Consider the following 25,177-nt stretch of genomic DNA (forward strand, 5'->3'; position numbering starts at 1 on the left):
AGCATCTAGTTCAATTAATGTTTACTTGCTGAACTAAGGCTGAACTCTGGCTGAGTTTGGACATTTTCATTCTCTCTGAAGAAGCAGTGATAGGAACTAGATGGATAAGGAGAGAAAGAGAGAGAGGTTGAGAGAGAGACAGAGAAAGCACTTTACAGTGGGATCTGTGAAGATCAAAGTCTCCGTCCTTCCCCAGGAAACAAGGAAGAATGGATCACCTTTTTAGTGTTCTTACAGTCCTGATGGAGGCAAGGCCATAGTTTCAGTTGGATAAATGTCTCTGACCACCAGAATGGTGGAGAACTGTTGGTCATGTGGGAAAGGATTGTCTAAAAATGTCTCTTTTGTTGTCAGTGTTCAGTGGACTGTGCTTCTAGAAAACAAATCACTTCTTACTAATTTCTGGATCAACCATACCGGGCACTCAATGAAAGTGCACCGGATTTCAATGAACAAAAGAGTGAAAGACTAAGTCTCAGGGTGAGATGGAAAACACACAAGAATAGTTCTGGGGGACTTCTCAGCCACAGAAGTAAAAACATTACTAGTAAAGACATGCACATGACTTCCCAGTCATACACACAGAATTCCTAAAACCCATTGTTTCTCTTTCCAGTATTGGACATGAATATACAAAAATGGCAATATTATCCAAATAGCTGAAGAACATACACAGAAAATGAAACACTACAGAGAAACAAATGAATCAGCTTGAACAGTGTTTTCCAAATCAGAATCACAACCACATGAAAAGATCATTTATAAAAGAATCAGTGAATTCAACGTCTGGAGAGTTTTCTATGAATTCCATGACAATTGGAGGACAAATGTTTTTTTTGGCAGAATTGTAATGTGGGAATAGGTGGGGGAAGAGGGTCATTCCCAGGCCCACCACCTGGCAATGGAGCTCAAGCCATTTTAATGGTATTGAGTAGAGCGCTGTCAGGGTTTCCAAGAGATTTTAATGGTCATGCGGTCAGAGTTCCCTGAGTAAATAGCTTCCATTTCCACTCTAGCTGCCAGCTGGCCAAGTAGAGGACCACCTAAGTTGTATGTCCCCATAGGAAATGGTAAGGCAGGTTCCCTTCTCCTACAATTCTACCAACTACTGCCTCTCACTGCCTGCCTGAAACTCGACCATTAGAGTACAGTGCCTTGAACTCAAAATTTGCTCCTAGTTAAAATTTAAATAGTACAAATAAGTATAGTATATTTAATAATTTTGTTACTCTTTTCAAATCTATTTTTGTTTATTAATGGGCTTTAGAACCTGTTGTACAAATATGTACTAATTGGGAGATGGGGAAGAGAGCAGAAAAGTTGTAGTCCAGGAACCCCCATAAGTAGTGGACCCATTGTGTTAGCGTTCAGTCGGTTTGTCAATCTATTCACATGCTTTCCATATGTCTTTGCAGCTTCTTCCATCAAAAGGTGGAGTCTATTTGTCAGCCCCTGGGTTCTGAGCTTGGCCTTGTGACTTGTCTTGGCCAGTGGGACAGATGAAATGCTTGAAAGGCACAGGGTGATTTGGCTTGCAATTGTATCTTTGCAATTGTCATGAGAACATGCCAGCACCAGCCTGCTGGAGGCTGAAAGATATGTGGATCAAAGTTGTGTAGTAGCAGCTGGTCCAGCTGAGGCCACCCCAGGGCAACCAAGTGCTAGCCAAGGCCCAGAAAGGTAAGAGAACCACTCAGATCCTTGGAATGGCTCAGGCTCAGAAGCTGAATAAATGCATATTGTTATGTGCCACCAATGCTTTGGGGTTGCTTGTTGTGTGGTGTTATTGTGGGATGTTACACTAAAGGGAAAAAAGCCCATGTTGGAGATATGGAGCTGGCTTCCACCTTTGGGCTCCCAGAAGATAGCAGAATATACAAACATGATCATAATGCCACAGTTAGCCTACTGTTCACAGCCAGGGGAGACAGGCATATTCTCCCATAAATACAGATATGTGGTATCTGTGTCTTGGTTGAAAAGGGCCTACCCTTCCAGAGTGAAGAGGGAAGAACCAAGATTCATTTCATGGCCATTATGCACCAGTGACTGCATTATAGGTTACATAGAGCTCTTCCAATCCTCAATATGAGGATAAGTCACGTGAGTTAGGAATCATTTTCTCTATTCTACAGAAGAGAAAACCAAGACCTAAAAAGATTAAGTGACTTAACCATATACATCAGGGGCTGGCAAGCCTTCTATGTTAAGCATCAGATAGTAAACATTATTAGACTTTGCAGGCCCATGGCAGGTCTCTGTCACAGCAACTCAACTCATTGTAATGTGAAAGTAGCTATAGATAACACTTACATGAATGATCATGCACCAATAAACTTATATTTATGAATGTGAAATTGAATTTTATATAATTTTCACATGCCACAAAATCATATTTTCATTTTTTTCCAACCACTTAGAAAGGTAAAAACCATTCTCAGCTCATAGACTGTGCGAACTAGGTAGCAGGCCAGAGCTTGCCAACCCCTGATGTCAATGGCAGGGCTTAGATTCAAATCTATAAAATTTTGCAACTGACTGGGAAGCAAAAAAAAATCTGTGTAGAATTTTAATGTTTCTTTGGTTCTGTTACCTTCATTACTGCCACTTTTCTCTCACATAAGAAGAGAAAAACACCAAGAAAGTATCCAACTCATTCCTGGAATGGTATTAGACACCACATGAGAAACTACTGACATTTTATTTGCAGTTGTTTTTGCAATCAACTAGATTGACTTAGAGTGTACATGCACTTGTGCATTTGTGTCTACGTGTGTGTTTGTGAGTGTGCATTTATGTGCATGCATGTGTGTAGATACATGTTGAAAATTAACTTCAGTGAAGTAATGGCACATCATGGAAGACAATATAAATATGAGGTAGGTACACGAGTTACTATTATTACCTCTACATTGCAGATAAGGAAATTGAGACTTAGAGAAGATAAGCAACTTGTAAAACTTCTCTGTAAAAGGAGCCATAATTCAAATGCTGCTTTGTCTGGCTCCAGAAACAATGCCCTATCCATGCACTGTGCTCTTCACTCCTCTGGGAAAAGACAGTCCCCTTTGGCCTCGTCTGTTTGAGAAGCCTTTGCCTGCCACCAGCTCCCTCTGAATCATACTCTTTCTTAAGCTCTCCCACCAGAACAAAACAGAAAAATAAATAGTCATGACAAGATAAAAGGGACCAGCATGGACTGTTTAAAATCATGAGTGAAAAGCAAACTATTAGAAGACAGTTTTCCTCACAGGCCTTTGTACTATGTTTATGAAGTTCTGATGCTTTGTGGGGTCTCATGTCATTCCATAATAATTTGATTACCATTAGAGAAGCTGATCCAGTGCAATTGCTTCACATGCTGTCATGCCCCATAGCAGAATTTCACCCACAAAACAAGCCAGGTGTCCTTTCTGACCATAGATGACATGTCCACAACTCTCTCAGAACAAAAGCACTGGCTTCTCCTACCTAGCTTGTCCAAAGGGTTTCCCACCCAGTAAAAGTCTAAATATCTTCCAGGTCACTTCCACCCTGCCCATTTCTGTGCTACCAAGGCCAGAAAAGGCAGACTTGGGTGTGACAATCCTCCACTTGGCCCTCTATTTTCCATTAACAAAGCATAAAACACACATCAAATTGTTCATTGCCTAGGTTCCTCTATCCCATGTATGATAGAGTTAAATTGGACATCTGTGTCTGTTATAAAGTAGGATTCAGAAAACTTAGTTTCTGTTTTCTTGAGCATCCATTTGTCAGACTTGTAAATTTTTACAAGACATTTTCATTTCTGAGGCTTGGTTTCCTTCCTTGTAGAAGATGTGGGTGTAATCATATTTGTGAAAGCATTTTTGAAAACTCTAAAAGCCCATGTGTATGTAAGCAAAAAATAAATTATATTAAATCCACAAATGTCCTGGCTGGCATAGCTCAGTGGATTGAGTGTGGGCTGCGAACCAAAGCAGGTTTGATTCCCAGTCAGGCACATGCCTGGGTTGCGGGCCAGGTCCCCAGTGTGGGCCACGTGAGAGGCAACCACACACTGATGTTTCTCTCTCTCTTTTTCTCCCTCCCTTCCCCTCTCTAAAAATAAATAAATAAAATCTTTAAAAAAAATCCACAAACGGTCCATAGTTCAGAATGCAACAGTACTCACAGGTCAGGGAGGCTATTACCACACTGAATGTGATCAGAATGAACTCGTGAAGCCTACTGGGCTGGCTCTCCTGTCCACACCCTTTCTGCAGGCGCTCCACCACTTCCATGGTTTCCCTTCTCCAAATGCTTTCAATGCTGATGCATGCAATTTTTCCAACACCGCAGCCACCATCTCTTTACAGCCAGATTCTGAAGCATTACGGATTCTGCCTAAGCTTCTGGAAACAAAAAGCAAAGGAGTTATGAAGTATAATATGCAATCAATGCATGAGATTTAAGAGGTCATGCATTCTTGTTCTTTGTTATTCAAAAATGTTTGACAAGTCATATAACAGATATAAGTTTATCCCAACAAATGAAGTAATAATGAAATGTATATTTACCTTTTCTTTTGGGTCCTCTTTTTCTTTAGGTTCTGGCAGCCACATTGTTTACCTATGCAGTCTACTTATGCTACACATTATATGAAATGCAGTGCTAGCCATACAAATTCCAAGAAACAGCTTTGGTCTACAGACTGGGACTGATGAGATATTCTCAACATGCTTGTCAAAAGGTCAATTTTGGACAGGTGAGATGGGGACAGATAATGAAGGATCTAATCTCCTGAAATGATCTTACAAGTCATGGAGGGTTATTGAAAGGCTTAATGTGGACTTGTTTGTGTCTTAAAACATTACTCAAGCAATGGAATTGATGATGCTTTGAGGGGAATAATAAAGTCAGGAAGATCAGTTAGAAAGATAAATAATTCATCAAAGGAAAGATGACTATTTAAACCAAGACAGTAAGGCCAGAGAAGGGGAAGTAGTTTGATATTTGCATAGGGAAAAACAGTTGTGGGACTTGCAGATCAGTTAGCTGAAGAGGTCAAAGGAGAAAGTAGAAAAAAGACTCCCAGTTTTCAGGGTTGGGTAAATGGGGAAGATAGTGATGTTATCTATATGGGAATGAATGGAAAGCTAGATTATGGAGAAAGCAGATGTGTTCCAGTTTTGACATGTTTGGTTTTCAATTCTTCGGAGACATCCAAAAGGAGACACTCAGCAAGTTTTGGGTAACATATGTCAAAGCCAGAAGAGAGGAACTAGCTTTCAGGTGGTAGCAAATGAAGCCATATGAATTTCAACATCTGTGATGGAGACACAGCACGAGAAAACCTTGAAGTGGGCTGAGGAACTGTAAGCAAGGAAGGAAAAAGACTCTAGGCAAGGGCAGTTCCATGAAAGTCAAGAGAAGCCAGAATGTCAAATAAGGGATGTCCAGGTGTGTCAAATATTGCAGATGTTAAAAAGTCAGGACCAAGCTCTATCTGTTGGAATTTGCCATCCAAAAGGCAATGAAAACTTCATGATAGTAGTTTCACTTGAGAATAAATTACCTCTAAGTTCTTGTTCATTCTAAGATTCTATGAGTCTATGATGGGTGATGGCCTATCCATAAGACATATCTTTGAAAGAAGTTTCACGTTGGAGTTCTATATATTTCTGTTTCATAAAAATATATATTTACATTTAAAATTCCTAATAATCATCTTCCTTTTCTAGCCAAATTGCATTCCAGTTTAATATTACTGAGAGTTCATTTCTTTTTTACCTTCCGCCAGATTGAAGGGTGGCTAAAATTGGTGTGGTACATCTGAAACTAGAGTGCATTGGGTCTAGGAACTAGACTCAACTCTGACTGTTAATGTTTGTTGAAATCTTGATGTCAGTTCTGATTTTCCATTCAGAGAAATAGCAGTGAACTTCATTTCCTCTTTAACTGTGTGGTCCAGTGCTTGTCCCCTGAAGCAATCCATCAGTTGTCCCACTACTGGATTAAATGGCCCAATATTCTGGTATTTGGGGATGGGGAGGCAGAAAATAATAAGCAGTGATTTTATTTGTTTCTACAAGTTACAGAAAACGTGCTGGGTCCTTCTTGGCGTCTTATGTCAAGAGGCTGGGATCCAGCTGTGACAAGTGAAGCAGCTTTCATTCAATTGATCAGTGTAATGTGTGGAATGAACAAAGTCCCGAAATGTTTACCTGCGTGCCAAGGAGTCTTAATAGGCCAAAATTAAAATCTATGCATTTCCTTCTTTAAAGCACAGTTTACCCTGGCCTCTAAAGAATGGGTGGAATTATCTAGCATGCTGAACTAAACATGTACAGCCAGTAAATGAGGGCTTATTAATTAACATTTCCAGCACTGTGAAGACTTTAGTCCCATAAACTGGAATAAGTAATGTGTAATGGTGATATTTCTATTGTAAATTCTTCACTGGCCACCAGGATCTTTACTGCTGCCTAAATTTTTTTCTCATAACTTCACTTTATCTTGTTCTACAAAGAAAGAAAAAGTATCTATTCAAAAATTGTTTAAAGTAGTTTTATTTATTTCTGACATAAACTGAGGAGACTTGCCTATATTGTTTATCTCACACACACTCACAGGCATGCTCACAGGCTGCAATTATTGGAAATCCATTGAATGGCATCTTAAGGCAGGGGTGTCAAACTCATTTTCACCAGGGGGCCACATTCACCTTATGCTTGCCTTCAAAGGCCCCGAATGTCATTTTAGGACTGTATAAATGTAACTACTCCTTAACTAGGGGCAAGGAGCTTGGTGCTGCCGTCAGATAGAAACAAGGTGCTAAGCCAGATAAAACAAGGTGGAGGGTCGGATTCGGCCTGCAGACCTTGTGTTTGCCACCTGTGCCTTAAGGGATTTTAAGTCATAAATGTTAGAGGACAAATTTGTAACTAAAATTAAAATCTCATGACTTTCCTTAAAATTTTTTTTAGTCTCTGGAAAAGTTACTTTCTAAATCAGTTGTATAACTCATCTTTCATCCTTAGAATCTGAGGCTGCCCCAAAAATGGGTTGGTTTTCTGACACTAGAGCCTTCCTAACACAGGGCAGGACACACACCCCATGCTCAAATGGCTTCATTGCCCTGAAGCCTGAGCCAGCAAACTCTAACGTTTGACTGGTCATCTGGTTTACTTAATCTATGGTCAATTTTCCTTTGTTAGGAGAGAAATAAGTCCTTTTTATCTTTTTCTTCACTAATGAAATTAAATCAACCCTCAAATATACCATGGGATTAGTGCAGGCATATAGGTTTATTCTTGAATGACATAGATTTAACTTTCTACTTTCTAATAAAATGTCTTCTCTTATTTATTAAAACTTGCCTTTGTCTTTCTCATAATTTAAAAATAAAATTCAAATATAAATAATAGTAATTCATACAGAGCTTAAAGGACTGTAAGACCTATCCAAAACAAAAAACTTTGTTGTAAATAATTTGACATGGGTACTAAGTAAAGCCTTGTCAGAATCATGTTCAGAAAAGTCATACCAACCTTTGGGATTTTAAAAGTTTAAGAAAAATACAGAAGTGGGTTTTATATTTTGCCTCCGTGCAAACATTTTTCTGAGGGGTTTTTTTTTTTTTCAGTCCTCACAACCGAGATGATGCTCCAATCAACTGAGCCACCCAGCAAGGGCAGAGGGGTTGTGTTTTTAAACTGGAACTGTAAATATTTTGAGGGCATCTGGGGCAAAACATGGTGCAACTATTAATGACATGCCCAAGGTACTGCTGGCGGGACTACTCATCCCTTCCTGCAATGGCAAACTTCAATCCTAGCTTCCCAAATGCCAAGAGGACATGACTATTAGGGTCACGATTTCTTCACTGGGGGCCATGCAGGACATGGGTGCTAACAGAAATATGTGTGTGGGGGAGCAGGAGTCTGTGGCATGAACATGCTTCATGCCTGAAATCAGAGCTGTGCTTACGTCTTGCTCTGGGAGGCCTAAAAGGAGCTAACTAAAGCCATGGGCCTGAAAGAACTATGTTGTGTCAAAAGCCACTTGGAGTTGGCTTCAGGAAACACAACAGAACAATGCACAAAGCTGGAGGGGCACAGACCTGGGACATGAAGGCAAGAACTGACAAAAATAAACCCACGAGCAGACTGGAATTCCACATCACAAAGTATTCTGTGAAGTTTCTGGGATAGTTGATGCCTCACTTCCCATCAAATTTGTATTATCCATGGCAAAGGAGGAAAGAGAACAAATACAGGAAATACACAGATAATCCCCAAACCTCCAGTTGAGGTAATAGTTTAAATTCCTTCTATGCCAAGTCAAGACTTTTTAGTTTGTTTGTTTACCCATGTTGATAATGAGGGGCAACAAAATATACCAATCCCATTTAAACCTCCTTCCTGTGTTAGCAGATGAAAAAGGGAAAGGGCTGTGATAATCCTTAATTAGGATAAATCTGCCTGAGCCCCACCTTGGAGGACGGGCTCCCAGGGAGCAGGACACGGGCCACTGTGGTGGATACTGGGGAAGAGGAGCTGCTGGGAGTCATTTTGGAAGGTGTTCCAGCAGAGCAGTGAGGGTCAGCAAGCATGGAGGGATGCTCTGGTTGTGGCCACCAGGGCATGAGGTGAGATAGGAACTGGCCCTGAGATTGACTCTGAGTGTGCAGGCAGGCTGCGGGGAGGGACAGCCTACATATTGTTGAGGCATGGATCTTTCTCTCTCTCTGTCTTTGCCCCTTAGACACTTACTAGACTAAAGCCACAGGATAGGGCATAACAAAAGGAACTTTGAACTAAAAGTGTCCTTTGGCACATCTCTGCAGTTTCAATGAATCTGAAGCCGTAAGACCCAATACCAATGCATGGAAGCAGATGGCTTTCTTAACAGTTCCAGATAAGGAAGTCCAAGATGCCCTTTCCTCAGTGAGCCCTGTGATGAGATAGCTTCACCTGCTTTTTCTGACTTTCTCAGGTCATTTTGACAAGGAACACCCCTAGTAGAATGGATGCAGGTCTGGGCCTTGGCCCAGCTGTGTCACTAAGGAATTCAACTCAAGTGGGTCACTTTTTTACTTAGGGCCTTTTTGCTTCATCTGTAAAATGGAAATAAAATTAGCCCAACTCATTTCAGCTCACAGGGCTGATGCAAGATAGAACAATTTATCCTTTCTATTTAATGAACTAACTGGGAATACTTTTTAGGAACCTCGTCTCCTTCCTTTCTTTCTTCCTTCATTCCTTCGTTCCCTCCTCCTTTCCTTTCTTTCTTCCTTTCTATACATTTTTTCCCTTTCTATTTCTTCTTCTTTTTCTGTTTGGAAGTACCTCTGGAGTACCTCCCAGCATTCCCCTATTGACATTCTCATGCTTTTCAACTCTTTTCCATGTGGTAATAATTGTATAAATATGTTCTGGGAAAAAATTTGAAGATATTATGATATCAGCATAATGAAACAGTGGTTAGGGAAGTCTTTCAGACAATAAGAATATAAGTTGGTAAGATATTATTTAAAAGCTGGAAACTTCTGGGGACATAGGAGGTACAAAGGTCAAATTGAGCCTCAAATTCCAAGTAGTTTCAACAGGACTAATTCCTATTCAAATTTCCTCTAAAAAGTGGAAGTCCTGAACAGTCCTGTTCAGAAATAGACAACAACCTCAAGTTCTTTTCTTTTTTGTATCTGAAATACTTTAGCTCAGGGGTATCAAACTCATTTTCACCAGAGGCCACATCAGCCTTGTGGTTGCTTTCAAATGCCTGAATGTAATTTCAAATTCTTCACAGTTAAGGAGTAGTTACATTTATATATTCCTGGAATTATTTCAGCCCTTTGAAGGCAACCATGAGGCTGATGTGGCCCCCAGTGGAAATTAGTTTGACACCCCTGCTTTAGCCTAAAAAGATCCTCACTGGGCTTCTAGCCAGCTGTCAATAATTTAAGGCACTTAAGTCAGCATTGCCTCTATCTTCTGAAAAGAGAAAAATCCAGCCTACTACTTAACAACTAAACCCTTTAAGTGTTCCTAGTCCAAGAAGTCAACTCGTCCCTAGTCTGTTTTCCTTACTTTGAGGACAGAAAATGGGCTGGCCATTTCTCAGTTTTCCAGACCTGCAGTCCCCAACATTTTTGGCACCAGAGACTGGTTTTGTGGAAGACAGTTTTTCCACAGATGGTGCAGACAGGGAAGGATGGTTTCAGGTTAATTCAAATGCATTATATTCAAGCTTACCTCCTGCTGGGCAGTGCAGTTCCTAACAGTCCTGGACCAGTACTGGTCCATGGCCCAGAGGTTGGAGATCCCTGTGATGATTCTCTTCTTCTCCTTCCTCCTCCTTTCTTCCCCCTCCCTCAGTCCAGGAGCCTGTGGAGGAGGCAGGAGGAAGGCAGCACAGCCTACCTCAACCCCAACTTGTTGAGGCAGAAAGTAAGAAAGGAGCTTTTCACCTCTTAGGCCACATCTCCTGTGTCTCACAAATACTACCATTAGTGTTAAGGCACCTCCTCCAGCTGGTCTTGAACACCTTTCCAGTAGTCCTATCTCATTGTCCCACTCACGTTGCTGTTGGGCTTCTTCCTAAGACAGCAGGCAGATGTCTCCAGTAGACATATAACATCAGAGCTTCCTGAAGGAGCTCTGCCGGCACTGAGAGTCAGACAAACACAGCACATCAAACAACAACTACACATAAAAGTTCTTGGAAGTAGCACCCACATGAAGAGAGGTGAGGCAGCTATCCAGGGAAAACAAACTAGACTATGCCTGTTCTCTTCTGTTTTCTTCTCTTATCTGCCTTTCCCTTCCTTCCCTCTCTCCTCCCAGCTGTCCTCTCCTCTTTCTTCTCTTCTCTTTTCCCTGTTTGGACATTAAGTGCAGCATGTCCAAAGAATTAAAATAAAACTGTTCTTATTGTGATTACTCAGTTGTTTTGGAGAAAGGCAGTGATGAGTTCCAGCCTGAGGACTTTGTTAGCATAATGCTGTTCTTACATGTTGCACAAACAGCAACTCACAGGGGTAGAACCACCGCAAGTCAAGAGAGATGCTCTCCTTCCTGGTTTTTAAATAGGTCTTTGCCATCTTCGAAGTAATTGCCTGGACTTAGCAGATTAGTGTCCCTTGAAGGGCTTATAACATGAGACTCCTTCCACATTAGGTATATAAAATTGAACCATTGTTTCAATGGATCTACATTTGACCCAGCAATCCAACTTCTAGAATATATCTGAAGGAACCCAAAACACTAATTTGAAAAAACATGTACACCCCTATGTTTGTTGCTCATTATTTACAATTGTCAAGATATGGAAGCAGCGTAAGCGTCCATCAAAAGATGAATGGATAAAGCAACCATGGGACATTTACACACTGGAATAATACTTGGCCACAAAAAAAGAAGAAAATTGTACACTTTGTGACAGTATGGATGAACCTGGAGAACATTATACTAAGTGAAATAAGCCACTCATAGAAAGTCAAATACCATATGATTTAACTCATATGTAGAATCTAATGAACACACTGAATAACAAGCAAAATAGAGATAGACTTGTAGATGAAGAGCAGGATGGCAGCTAAACTATGGGGAGGTTAGAGGGTGGAGCAAAAAGGAAAAAGGACATGGACGTGGACAACAGTGTAGTGATTGGGGAAGCAGGGTGTTAAAGGGAACTAAATGGTAATGGAAAAAATATAATAAAGATAATATAGAAATAAAAAAACACAAGATGAGATATTTAGGAGTAAAAAAGTGAATAAAAATAAAATAAAACAACCATTTTTTCAGTTACAAAATAGATATTCTTTTGCACACCATCTGTTATTTTGTAATGCACAAGTTATGAATAAATAATTACATATTCTTTTTTGCAAGCCCAGCTATAAACAAATGCTCCACATGCCAAAATGGAAGTCATTTTCCCTTTGAAACTCATTAAGTTCTGCACAACTGGGAGAGATTGGGGAGAAGCTTCCTGGCAGATGCTGGGGAACATTATTACTGCATACAGATAATAACATGAAACCAAACATGAACAAGTCTTTGGGACTCTTCTGCCTGCTCATATGAACTCTCTCCTCCTGCTGCACATTCTTTCCAGTGTCTCTCTACAGGTGCACATGTGTACCTATAAAGTACTGGTCTCTCTCATTCTTTAAGCCAGTTAAAATATTAGCAAGCAATGCTTCCCCTTCTATAAAACAACAAAGTATCACAAATAAAATTACAATTGACTGATTTATTTCTAAGAAGTTGTTGGGAAACCAAATTTCCTAAGAGCTTCACCAAACAAGCCACTGCCATTTCATAGAATACTCTGGTAAAATGGTTCTCAAGGGAGGGTTTAGGGAAAGTAGGAGAAAAATAGCAAGGAGGGAAGTCTTAAGGGAGCAGATTGCAACTCTCATCAAAGTTGACTGTTAATTCTATTGAAGAAAAATCAAATTCCCAGGGTCAGCATGCAAGCAGTGGAGTATGAGTCAAGTTCTCCTGGACTGTCTCTCAGTTCCTTTCTGAGACGTGCCTGTTGGAGTGCCAATTCTCTTACACTCTCAAGGTCAATAAGGCTAAAGGCCAATACTTAGTTTTACCTTCTTTTCAGTAAGGACTTCTTTTACTGAAAAAAACTTTGTTCTAGGTATCCCAGGTAAATATGGACTCATGGAAAGTTCTAGAGTTTTATCTTCTAGTAACAACTAGGAATTTGGAAAGATGAATGCTCTTAGAGATAAACCATGTATAAAATCTGCACTAAATGCTACAAAAAATTATAACTAGAAGCCACTGGAGAGCTAACAAAAGCAAGCAGAGACTGAAGGAAAACTGACCCTTGAAAGATGAGAACTGAACTAGGTAAAAGTGTTCATTTTCTATTGCTGCATAGTAAATCACCATGAGTTTTGTGGCTTGAAACAATATAAATTTAGTATATCACATTTTCTGTAGATGAAATATCTGGAGACTTGCTAGCAGGGCCCTGTGTTGAGGTCTCACCAGGTAACAATCAGTGATAGCTCGGGGTCCTCTTGCAACTCAAGATTGTTGGCTCAAGTCAGTAGTTTGTGGCTGTAGGACTCAAATGCTCAGGTCCTAGAGGCTTCTCCCTGTTTTCTGCCATGGAGGATGATTCTTCCAGACCAATGGAAAAACATCTGCTGTTTCTTATCTTTCTGAATCCTTTTAAGGGCTCACCTGATTAAGTCAGACCCATTATGTTAATTAATTCAGTGTCAACTGATTTGAAACTTTAATTACATCTGAAAAATCCCTTTTTCTTTCCCACATAGTTAACCTAATTATGAAAGTGATATCTCATCATGTTCACAACTGTCCCCCAAACTCAAGAGGAAGAGATTATATAGGGCATGTCTATTAGGGGTGACAATCTTGCTGACCTTTAGAACTCTAGCTACCACAGTGGAATTATTTTTTAAAATTTAAATATTATAGCCTTCTGCCAGATGGCTCTCCCCAGTTTTCACTTCAAGGTTTGTGGCTTGTGCCGCTTCTGATCTTGGAGAAGGACAATGATTTGGAGTGTTGAGGAAGATATTAGGAATGGAAAAACTGAGGTAAGAGGAAATAAAAATTGTCAAATTCTTCCTCTCAGAGAGCACAAAGGCAATAGATGTTTATATAATGAAGTGTCATTACCAAGTAGTACTGAGCATCATTGCTTGTTTGATTTTCTTAGCTTTCTAATTTGTAGTTCCAGAAGCCATCACAAATTACTGTGTGAGGTCTGTCCAAAAAGAGTCCACCATTGTAAATGTAATGAGAATGACTTGTGTGACATTGATGTAACCTGGCAGCCAAAGAGAATGGAATGGAATGCCATGTGTGAAGAATAACAACTTCACTGTACTAGTCTATGGGGGCAGTAGATGCCATTGAGCCAGCATGTGTACATGTAGCCATCACATTCAAAATGACTCAGTGAGTAGAGCAATGATTCTGCATCAAATTTTGTGTTAAGCTTGAACATTTCTCCACAGGAACAATTCAGATGAGTCAGAGGTCCTCAGCTATGGGCAACTGGTGACTGGCAGCTTCATCATGATAATGCACCTGCTCATGCATCACATCTCATGCAGAGATTTTTGGTGAAACATCATATAATCCAGGTGACTCAGCCTAACTACAGCCCAGATATGGCACCCTGCAACTTCTGGCTTTTCCAAAAATTAAAAACATCTTTTAAAGGGAAGAGATTTCAGATTGTTGATGAGATGTAGGAAAATATGACAGTGTAGCTGGTGGCAATGGGAAGAACTGTGTAAAGTTCCAAGGTGCCTACTTTGAAGGTGTCTTTGTCCAGAAAGTATGTAGCATGTAAGATGAAAAATAAACACATTTACTGAAGATGCAAGATAGAAGAAAAATTGTACATAGAACAATGATGGTTTAGTTCCCTTCAAAGTAGTCACTTTGGGACCTCACACAGTTCTCCCACTGTCTCTTCCACTTTTCAAAACATGCTGAAAAATCCTTTGTTGAGAATCTCCATCAGCCGCCCCATCATATTTTCCAGAACATCATCAACAGTCTGAAATTTCTTCCATTTCAAAGGTGATTCTAGTTTTTGAAAAACCTGGAAGTCACAGGGCACCAAATCTAGAAGATAGGGGGACTGAGTCACTTGGGTGATTTGATGTTTTTTCCAAAAAACTCCACATGAGACATGATGCATGGGTAGGCGCATTGTCATGATGAAGCTGCCAATTACCAGTTGCCCATAGCTGTACCCTTTTTCATCATATTACATCTCTCAACTGATTAAGTACACTGAAGTAGTATTCCTTATCAATTGTTGGCCTGTAGGAGCATACTCATGATGGGCAACATCTTCCCAGTCAAAATTCAAAGTTAATATGGTCTTGATGTTGCTGGGACTTTGCTGTGCCTTCTTTGGGCATAGAGAACCAGGTGACTTCCATTGGAATGGCTGGGCCTTCTTTTCCAGATTGTAGCCATACACCCATGATTTATTTCCTGTTATGACCTTCTTGAGGAAAACTAGTTCGTTGGTAAAGGTTAGAAATTGGTAAAGGTTACAATCAAGTCATTAGCAACTGCAACATGATGTTCCTTCTGCTCTGGTAGCAGAAGCCGAGGAATGAATTTTGCCACTATGTGTTTTATGCCAAGATCCTGTGTCAAAATATTGGACACAGTAGTTCTAGAATCTCCAGATCAGCTTCTAGTTCTTGCACTGTCAGTTGCCTGTCTTTGTTGATTGCAGCCGGTACACATTCAACATTCTCAGATGTTCTGCTTGTTGCAGGCCTTCCAGAACATAGACCAGTTTCAACAGATTCTCAACCATCTTTGAAGCATTTGTGCCACACTTTTATTTGTGCTTCACTCATTGCATCATCCCCAAAAGCCTTCTGAGTCATCCAAATAGTTTTTGTGGAAGAATGTGCAAGCTTAACACAAAATATGATGCAGAATCATTGCTCTATTCACTCAGTCATTTTGAATGTGATGACCACACAGTTCACATGCTCACACAATGGCATCTACTGCTCCCACTGACTAGTACAGTGAAGTCATCATTGTTTATGCATACACAATCCAGTCCACTCTCCTTGGCCATCAGGCTACAGTGATGTCACACAAGCCATTCTCATTATATTAACAATGGCTGGACTTATTTTGGACATATCTCATATAGTGAATATATATTCATATTTGAAAGTGAATACATTTTTAATCTTCTCATTTAGATAAATAAAAATGAGTACAACTGAGAGATAAAATGCTGAAGTAGAGCTCAGGAAGAGAAAAATAAGAAAACAATAGAGGACATTTTGAAAAAGGTGGTCTGGGCTTCTAACCAAGATAGCAGTAGAGGTAAACACAGTACTTGCAACCCCCCACAACCACATTAAAATTACAACTAAACTACAAAAACACCATCATTCAGAACTGCCTGAAATCTAACTGGACTGAAGTTCTACAACTAAGGATGTAGAGAAGAAGTCACATTGAGACTGGTAGGAGGAATGAAGATGCTGAACAGGCTGGAAACACACCCATGTGTGGAGGATAGAAATTTGGAGGAAAAAAAAATGGGCTGCGGAAGTCTCCCCTGAGGAACAAGGGGTAACAGCTCTACAGTAGACCACACAGGCAGAATTCCAGTTCCCATAACTTCTGGCTGCAAAAACCAGTGGGGATTGTGGCTGAGTGAGATGCAGGGCTTTTGGAGTCCCAGGCATTCCTTTTAAAGAGCATGTACACAGGCTTGTTTGGACTCATTTTCTCTGAGCTCCAGCCCAAGAGCAACAGCTTGAAAGGCACCAGGGACACATAAGAAGGAACTGAATTGTCTGGAATCAGGGTGAGAGCTGGAGGGGTACATTTTACCCAGGCAGAAGTCCTGGCTGAGGCCATTGTTCATCTCCTAAGCTCTTCCTTAACTTGGTGAAGGAAATACTCATACAAATTGAGGAAGTACAGAAAGTACCAAACAAGATGAAATCAAATAGGCCCACACCAAGACACATCACAATTTAAAAGCCAAAGGTTAAAGTCAAAGAGAGAGTTTTAAAAGCAGCAAGAGAAAAGCAGTTAGTTACTTACAAGAGAACTCCCATAAGACTTCTAGCTGATTTCTCAACAAAAATTTGGGAGGCCAGAATGGATTGGGAAGACATACTCAAAGTGATAAAAAGCAAGGGCCTACAGCTGAGATTACTTTACCCAGCAAAGCTATCATTTAGAATTAAAAGACAAATGAACATCTTCCCAGACAAGAAAAAAACTAAAGGAGTTCATCACCACCAAACCAATATTTTTAAAAAAAATCTTAAAGTATCTTCTTTAAAAAGAAGAAAACACAGATACAAAATATGAACAATAAAAGGGCAATATACATACCTATCAATAATCTAAGACACAAAATAAATGAACAAGCAGAACAGCCTTATAGAACAAAAACTTTCAGATGGTTTCAGATGGGAGGAGGGTTGTGAGGATGAGTGAAAAAGGTGAAGGGAGTAAGAAGCACAAATGGTACTTTTAGAATAGGAGTGCAGTTGATAATATTGTGACTATATATGGTGTCATATGGGTATAAGATTTATCAGGGTGATCACTTAGTAAGTTCTATTATGTCTAATCACTGGGTTATACACTGAAACTAATATCTGTATATTAATAGTAACTGAAAATTTTAAAAAATATTTAAAGTAAAAAGTAGTGGTTTGCTTAAATGTTTAAAAACAGAAAGCATAATTAACAAGTTTCCATTGAACATGACTCATAAAATATGAACAAAATGCTGGATATTTTTATTTACAAATATTTAGTCTTTCATTAAAACATTGAATATGAGGGGAAAATTTATTATTCAATTCACAAGTTGATAAGGTCATATGAATTCCTACAACTTCCTAACCTTCACTAAGTGAAGATTTATTTACTGATTTTGAAAATGATAAAGAAAAATCAACCCAAAGGCAATAATTACACCTCTGACCTGTCCATATGACATAAAAATTGACATTTAGAATGGGGAGATGAAACCTGAAGATCTTTACCAAATTTATTGAATGATGACTCTGGGAAATGGACATTATATCAATCTGGCTGTGTGAGAATGTTTACAGCAAGATAAAATCTATTCATATTTATTATGATTTTCATTGGTTGAACATGGCAGAACTTTTGGGATTTATTTTTATACCAAAATCTTTTAAATAAAGAATTAAAATATGGTCTTTATAGGCTAAGTTCAAAGAAAGCATTTTATTGCCATAGTGAAAATGTTTTGCAACCAGGGGAAGGGAGAGAGATGAAATGGGTGAAGAGTGTCAAAAGTTACAAACTTCCAGTGATAAATTTAATAAGTCATGGGGATGTAATAATGTACAGCATGGTGACTATAATTAATTCTATATTTCATTTTTTTAAAGTTGCTAAGAGAAGAAATCTTAAAAGTCCTCATCACAAGAAAAAAGTTTTTGTTTCTATGTGACATGCTCACTAGATGTATTGTCTTGATCATTTCACAATGTATACAGATATTGAATGATTATGATGTACACCTGAAACTAATAAAATGTTATATATGTAAGTGATATAAACTAATATAAATATATATACAAAGCATATATATTTAGGATTTTTTGGAGTTCTGGCCAAGATGGAAGCATAGGTAGAAACCTTTCACTTCCTCACACAACCAAAAGGAGGACAACAACCAACAATCTAAAATCAATAAACAACCAGAAGTCCCAGAAAATCAGACTACATGGAACTCCAACAACCACAAAATTAAAGAAACAGTCAAACAGAACAACCAGACCAGTGAGGTGGCAGACAGAGAGAAACCTCAGCCAGGCAGTGGACTGTGCAGGAAGAGCTGGCTGCAGTGAGGGGGAAGGCTGCACAGGCAGGGATCACTTAAGGAGAAACTGACACTCAGAGTTGAGTGTGGACTGCAGTGATTGCCGCAGTGGAAGAAACTCCTAGTCTCACACGAGAGCCCACGGGAAAGTACACTAGAGACAAGCAGGCAAGCTGCATTGTTCCCTGTCTGGCCCCTCCTCTACAGTCAGCACTGTAGCAGAGCAAGGAGTGTTGCCCTGTCCTGGTAAACACCTAAGGCCCTGTCCCCTTACAACTTATGAGGTACACCAAGACAAAGAAATATGGCCCAAACGAAAGAACAGACATAAACCTCAGAAAGAGAGCTAATCGATGAGGAGATAGCCAACCTATCTGATGGAGAATTTAAAGCCCTGGTAAACAAAATGCTCACAGAAGTGATTGAGCTTAGTTGAAAAATGAAAGAACAAATGAAAGATACCCAAAATGAAATAAAGCAAAATACTGAGGCAACCAACAGTGACAGGAAGGAAACCAGGACTCAAATCAACAATTTGGAACAAAAGGAAGAAATAAACATCCAACCAGAACAGAATGAAGAATTCAAAACAGTGAAGAGAAACTTTTGAACCTCTTTGACAACTTGAAACATTCCAATATCTGAATTATAGGGCTACCAGAAAGAGAACAACACCAAGAAATTGAAAATTTATTTGAACAAATAATGAAGGAAAACTTCCCCAATCTGGTGAAGGAAGTAGACTCCTGGGAAGTCCAGGAAGCCCAGAGAGTCCCAAAGAATTTGGACCCAAGGAGGAACACATGAAGGCACATCATAATTACATTACCCAAGCTAAAAATTAAGCAGAGAATCCTAGAATCAGCAAGAGAATAGGAGGCTGTTACCTACAAAGGAGTTCCCATCAGTCAGCTGACTTCTCAGAAGAGACCTTACTCTGGCAAGAAGGGGCTGGAAAGAAGTATTCCAAGTTATGAAAGGCAAGAACCTGCATCCAAGATTACTGTCCGGCAAAGCTTTCATTTAGAATGGAAGGGCAGATGAAGTGCTTCTCAGATAAGGTCAAGTTAAAGGAGTTCATCATCACCAAGCCCTTATTATATGAAATGATAAAGGAGGTTATCTTAGAAAAAGAAGAAAAAAAAGATAAAAGAAGATATGTACAGTAAAATGGCAGCAAACTCACAATTATTAACAACCATACCTAAAACAAAAACAAAACAAACTAAGCAAACAACTAGAACAGGAACAGAACCACAGAATGGGAGATCACATGGAAGGTTGGCAACAGGGGAATGGGAGGGGGAGAGAGGGGGAAAAAGTACAGAGAATAAATAGCATAGATGGTAGGTAAAAAATAGATGGGAGGGTGGGGTAAGAATAGTATGGGAAATATAGAAGCCAAAGAACTTATATGTATGACACATGGACATGAACTAAAGGGGGGAATGTGGGTGGGAGGGGGTGTGCAGGGTGGAGGGGAGCAAAAGGGGGAAAATGGGATAACTGTAATAGCATAATCAATAAAATATATTTTTAAAAAAAAGAATAGCATTCCAACAAACTGTAAGATAATTTTTTTAAAAACATACACATTTAATTTTATTTATTATTATCATTTAAAGCTTGATTTTATAAAATACAAAAGACTTTTTTAAGAGTTCTGTCTCACCAGAATATAAACAGTAGCAGAAACATAGCAATAACTTTGTAGGTATAAGTTATATAAATGAAAATATATAATTGGAGATTTTTGCAATATGGAAACTATACAAAGAAAATAAATGACGAAAGAACCTAATAGCTATATCTTATTACTGTGGATCTTCAATTACTTTAGGACCTAAGTAAAGAGTGTGAATAATCACACTTCTTTTACCATCTCATATTTACCTATTTCTAAGTCAAGCTACTTGACTAAAAGGTCTGATTTAGAAAGACATTTAACTTTAAAGAAAAGTTTTTCCATCTACAGTTACTACCTTCAAAGGTATTACCTTGTGACATTACAGTGCTGTTGTAATTTGTTGGATCCCTTTTGAGCAGTATGCAATAAATTATGTCAACTCTATGGAAAGTCAAACAGGTACCAAAAAATGGAACAATTGTTCAGTAAAGTATGATGTTAAGTTGTCCCCTCCTAAAAATTAACCAAAGAAATAAATCAGGAATTATACTTGACTTGGTTTCATAAAATACACATTTAAGAATAATATTATTGTTTTTGTCTCATCTTCAGTATGGATAGGGGTTTTGTAGGCCACCATGCCACTTACTTTGTGAATTGTACAGTAGTGAAGGAACATAAGCAGACTTGCTCAGAATTGGTAATGAACTGTGGTCCTGACTCTTCCTACTTTTTGGGTACAAGCAGGTCTTTGTATACATCAGCAAATCAAATGAACAAGAAACTTCCAACAGTGGCTGAAATGTCACTGTAGCTGTGATGTGTCTTCTCACTGAGCAGATTTCAACTTGGACAGCTTTCTGAGACTTTTCTCTGGGTGTACTGTCATCTTTGGCAGTATTGTCACACTCAGCATCAAACTGTCATCTTTCAAGGACCTCACCAATTTCAGCATTCAAGATGATTACCATCAGTTTCTGCACTGAACACTTGTATAACCAACTTTTATTTGTTCCACTGCATTTATTTAGGTATTTCGTGAGCTCAGGATTAGTAGTTACAAGCAAGATGAGTCCATATTTTTGCACTTGAGTAAAGTTTCCAGATGGATGAATGCCACACTGATATAAAATGCTGTTGATGCCAAATGAGAAGAGCTTGGCCAGGATTTCGGCGCCACTCAGGGTGATGCCTTGCTCCCAGGAGAGCTACTGTGCCAGGTCAGACCCACAGACATGGTGCACCCACCACAGACGGTGACCGCAGAGCACAGCCACTGGTTCCAAAAGTAACAATGTTGCAGGCAGTTGCCTCATAAGAGAATTTTTTGAATGAAAATGTTCACATAACTAAAAAGGAAAAGATTCAGATACAAAAAAAATCCCCAAACCAGTTTCTATAGAGACTATATTCTGCCTATTAAATATCAAGCTGCAGTATAATCTTAAAGACATTTAAATCAATAGGGACATACAGCTGCTATTTTCAACTTTCTTAATAATAATCCAAAATTTTAAAATTTGGAAGAAGAAGAACTGAAATACTGTGTACATATGGATGGTGAAAATCACAATATAAATAATAGTCATTTATATAATAAAATAAAATATTTCAGATTTTCTGTGATAAAGACAATTTATCCCAAACCATTATGATGTATGTAAGCATCTTGATATGTCAAATTTATGGTTTCTTACTGAATGTAAAAATATCTTTAACATTTTTATTGACATTCCAGTTGGTATACTCTTGGCAGAATATTTTCTCCAAATTGAAACTAATTAAAGTCAATGCTATAACTACAATGACTCAAGAAAGTTTGCTGCATTTGGCATTAGTGACAACAGAACACAAATTATGTAAATTTTTAATTATGGAGGCATAACTAGTGATTTCACTGAAAGAATGCCAAGAAAATAAATTTCATGAAATAAATATATAATAGTTTATTAAATACATGGGTCTTTATTATTTTACTCTTCCAAACAGTACTAGTCCATAAACATATCACTCAGACATCTGTAATAATAATTAAATTCAGTTATCTCTGATATTTTGCCAACCTTTACTCCACACATATTTTTCAATTTAGATAAATACAACTTGCCAAAAGCAGAATCCAGAAGAAGTAGAAAACCAGAGTAATACTATTTTTAGGAAAGAACTCAAATTTTTAATTAAACACATTCCCTAAATCTCCAGAACCAGAAGGCTTTACTGGTGGATTCTTCCTACCATTTTTATATAAACTATTCCAAAAAAATAGAAAATTACTGGCCTACTTCCTAGCTCATTTTATAAGTTCAGATTAACTAATAATAAAACCTGACCCCCCCCCCCCAAGAAAAACTAGAAAGAAAAAAAAATTCAGGTCAGTTTCCCTCGTAAGAAAAGATGCAAAAGCCCTCAATATAATGTTAGTGAATGCTTTAAATTATATATACTTCATGATGGATAGTATATTTTGAAGTATATAGTGAATATCAGCAATATATAAAGATGATAATCTATCAGACACAAGTTGGATTTATTCTAGGAAACAGGGTTGGTTTAACCTTTGAAAAACTAATCAATGTAATTCACTACATCAATAGAATAAAAGTAGAAAGAAAACACAATCATATCAATAGATGTATAAAGGACATTTGGTAACATTTATTGCCAGTTTATGAAAAAAAGTAACTCTTAGCACATTAAGAATGGAAAGATAATTCAGTCATCATCAGTGCCTTATCCATATCCCAGCTGTGACTCTCTCTAGGCTTTTTTCTACCCTGAGAGGAGAGCAAGTCAGAAATACTGGAGAGCTGATGTGTAGGAAACAGGCTCCAGCCCCTGGTGGATGGGGAGAGAGAAGATAAATTCTTGAGATTCCTCACTCTCTGGCCAGGTAACTGAGGTATGCTCTACACAGTCTTTCCAATTTCCCCAGGGCACTTAGCTCCAGTTGCCCACAGTGCTAAATGGCTGATTCTACACACTGATTCTTTTCTCTGTGTAGCTCTCTCCTCTCCAAGAGTTTGCTTCATCAACTCCAGCCAGTCTGTCCTTCCCAGATTCTCACTCTTTCTGTTCCACCCCAGTGCCCTCCCCATGCTGTGGCCTGAAAACTACCCACAGGCAGTGAGCTGAGGTAGTCATGGGACTCACCGCATCATTCCCCTATGTGGAAAGGAATAAAGACCACCCAAAGGAGAACAGGCAAATTCTCTGCTTGGAGGCTGTTGGTGTAGAGAAACCGTTGACAGGCTGGTTAGACTTGAGTCATCCTCTCTGATTAAGTAGAGGTACACAATTTGGCTCTGGTTGGATTTAAGTTGGAGGTGAGGGCAAAAATCAGGGAAGCTGTCAATTATTTTCCAAATCTTGTCTATTTGGGGCTGATTGTTACACAGGTTATTGTTTGGTTTTCTGGGCAGGTTGCCAGAGATAGAGGTCTCACTTCTTGGTCTGGTTCCAGCAGATGGTCGGTTGGTGGTTACAGGTTGTGGGTTAGAGTTCAGTTTTTATATGTAATCTGGCAGTGATCTATTTGTATATTCAATCACTCACTCTCAGTGTTGCTTCTTGGGTAATGTCTGAAAACTGTCATTTCAAATGTTTTGCTCAGTGTTTTAGGTTTTGGGTTTGTTTGTTTGTTTGTTTGTTTGTTTTGGTAGAGGTATAAATCCCAGCCCTGCTACTCTTGGCTGGATGCAGAAGTCTCAAATTCCCAGAGTTTAATTTTGGGTTAACCATTACTCCATAATCTGCCTGTTTGCTTTGTCTCCATTCTCCTCTCCCACTTCTTCAGCCCTAAGATTTTGACTTTGGTATTTCACTCTTTTTTGTCACTGGTCCACGGAAATGAGACATTCCTCCTTACCCTGAAATCTCTAGTTGGGATCCTGTCATAAATAGAATAGAACTCCTGCAAACAACAGTGCAGTGCCCATTTCACCAGCCACCAAGAACTTCTCACCACTCCATTCTTGCCTTTGCCTGAATCCCAGGGCTCTGATCTTTTCCCGATGCTTTGATTGGACTTACCTCATCATCTGTCCAGGACAGATTATATGCCAGATAAGATGCTCCCAGTAAAATTTAACAGTAACCTGTTAAAATGAAGTTAGTCCTTGCTTTTGATTACTATGAATTATGCTAAAGGAAATAAGCCAGTCAGAGAAAGACAAATACCTTATGATCTCGCTCATTTGTGGAATCTAATGAACACAATAAACTGATGAACAAAATAGATCCAGAGGCATAGATACATAAAACAGACGGATAGATCTCAGAATGGAGTGGGGTGGGGGAAACTATATAAAAGAAAGTGAAGAGGTTAGCCAAAGAACACATATGCATAACCCATGGACATGGACAACAGTGTGATGAGGGCTGTGGGGGTTGGGTGGAGAAGGGCAATGGGGTATGAGGAAATGAGGGGACATCCATAATAGTGTCAACAAATAAAAAAATAAAGTTTAGAGGTCAGAAATGGGAGTTCTCACAGCCTATGTTGATTGTGAAGCTGAACAGCAAGAACTTGTTTGCAATAGCTCTTCCAACCTCCAATACAAAAGAGTTGCCTTTCCTTTGTTTCTTGGGACTTGGGTGTGGTTCTCCGTTAGACCACGTGTCCAAAATTGCAATTCTTTGTTGTTCCCAAATAAACCCAATCTTACTGGAGAAATACATGGCTGTTTTTCTGTTAAAGGTCAGCACCCCAATCCCTCATCTTGGTGAGCAGAGCTCTGCCCAGCACCAGACACCCCTCTCATACTCTGTATTTCAGGCAGTCCAGAAGGCCTTGCTTTCAGACACACTCTTTTTAGGCCACTCAATTGACTAGAAAGTCTGAGACACCCTGAAACATTATTTAGAGAATCCTTGATTTTTTTATTTTTTCTACATTCACCAATATAATAGATGGTGATTTTAGCTGCACATAAAGCTCTTCATCTTATGCATTTTCTCATTTGTAGGTGTTCAGCATGCCCTACCCCATGTAAGGTTTTAGCAGAATTATCTTGAGACCTAGAAAAATGTCTGTTTTTCTGGTATTCAATAATTTGCTACATTTAGTCATTAGATTTGCAAGTGTTTTTAGCTTTTTGATGAAGATATAGGTATGTGTATATACATACACACACATATACAGAGAGGTAAGTGTACAATTATTGAACATTTATTAATTGAACACACCTGTGTAGCCAATACCAGATCAAG

The 25,177-nt window shown here is 39.0% G+C and overlaps 1 pseudogene; it reads right to left on the reverse strand.

The window, feature by feature from the left end:
* Positions 1-20,513: 20,513 nt before the first annotated feature.
* On the reverse strand, positions 20,514-21,285 carry LOC123826321 (annotated as a pseudogene).
* Between the last annotated feature and the right edge of the window lie 3,892 nt (positions 21,286-25,177).

Source organism: Phyllostomus hastatus, unplaced genomic scaffold (genome assembly GCF_019186645.2).
Source record: "Phyllostomus hastatus isolate PE091 unplaced genomic scaffold, TTU_PhHast_1.1 phas_contig_80, whole genome shotgun sequence".
In the NCBI taxonomy this organism is placed as follows: Eukaryota; Metazoa; Chordata; class Mammalia; order Chiroptera; family Phyllostomidae; genus Phyllostomus; species Phyllostomus hastatus.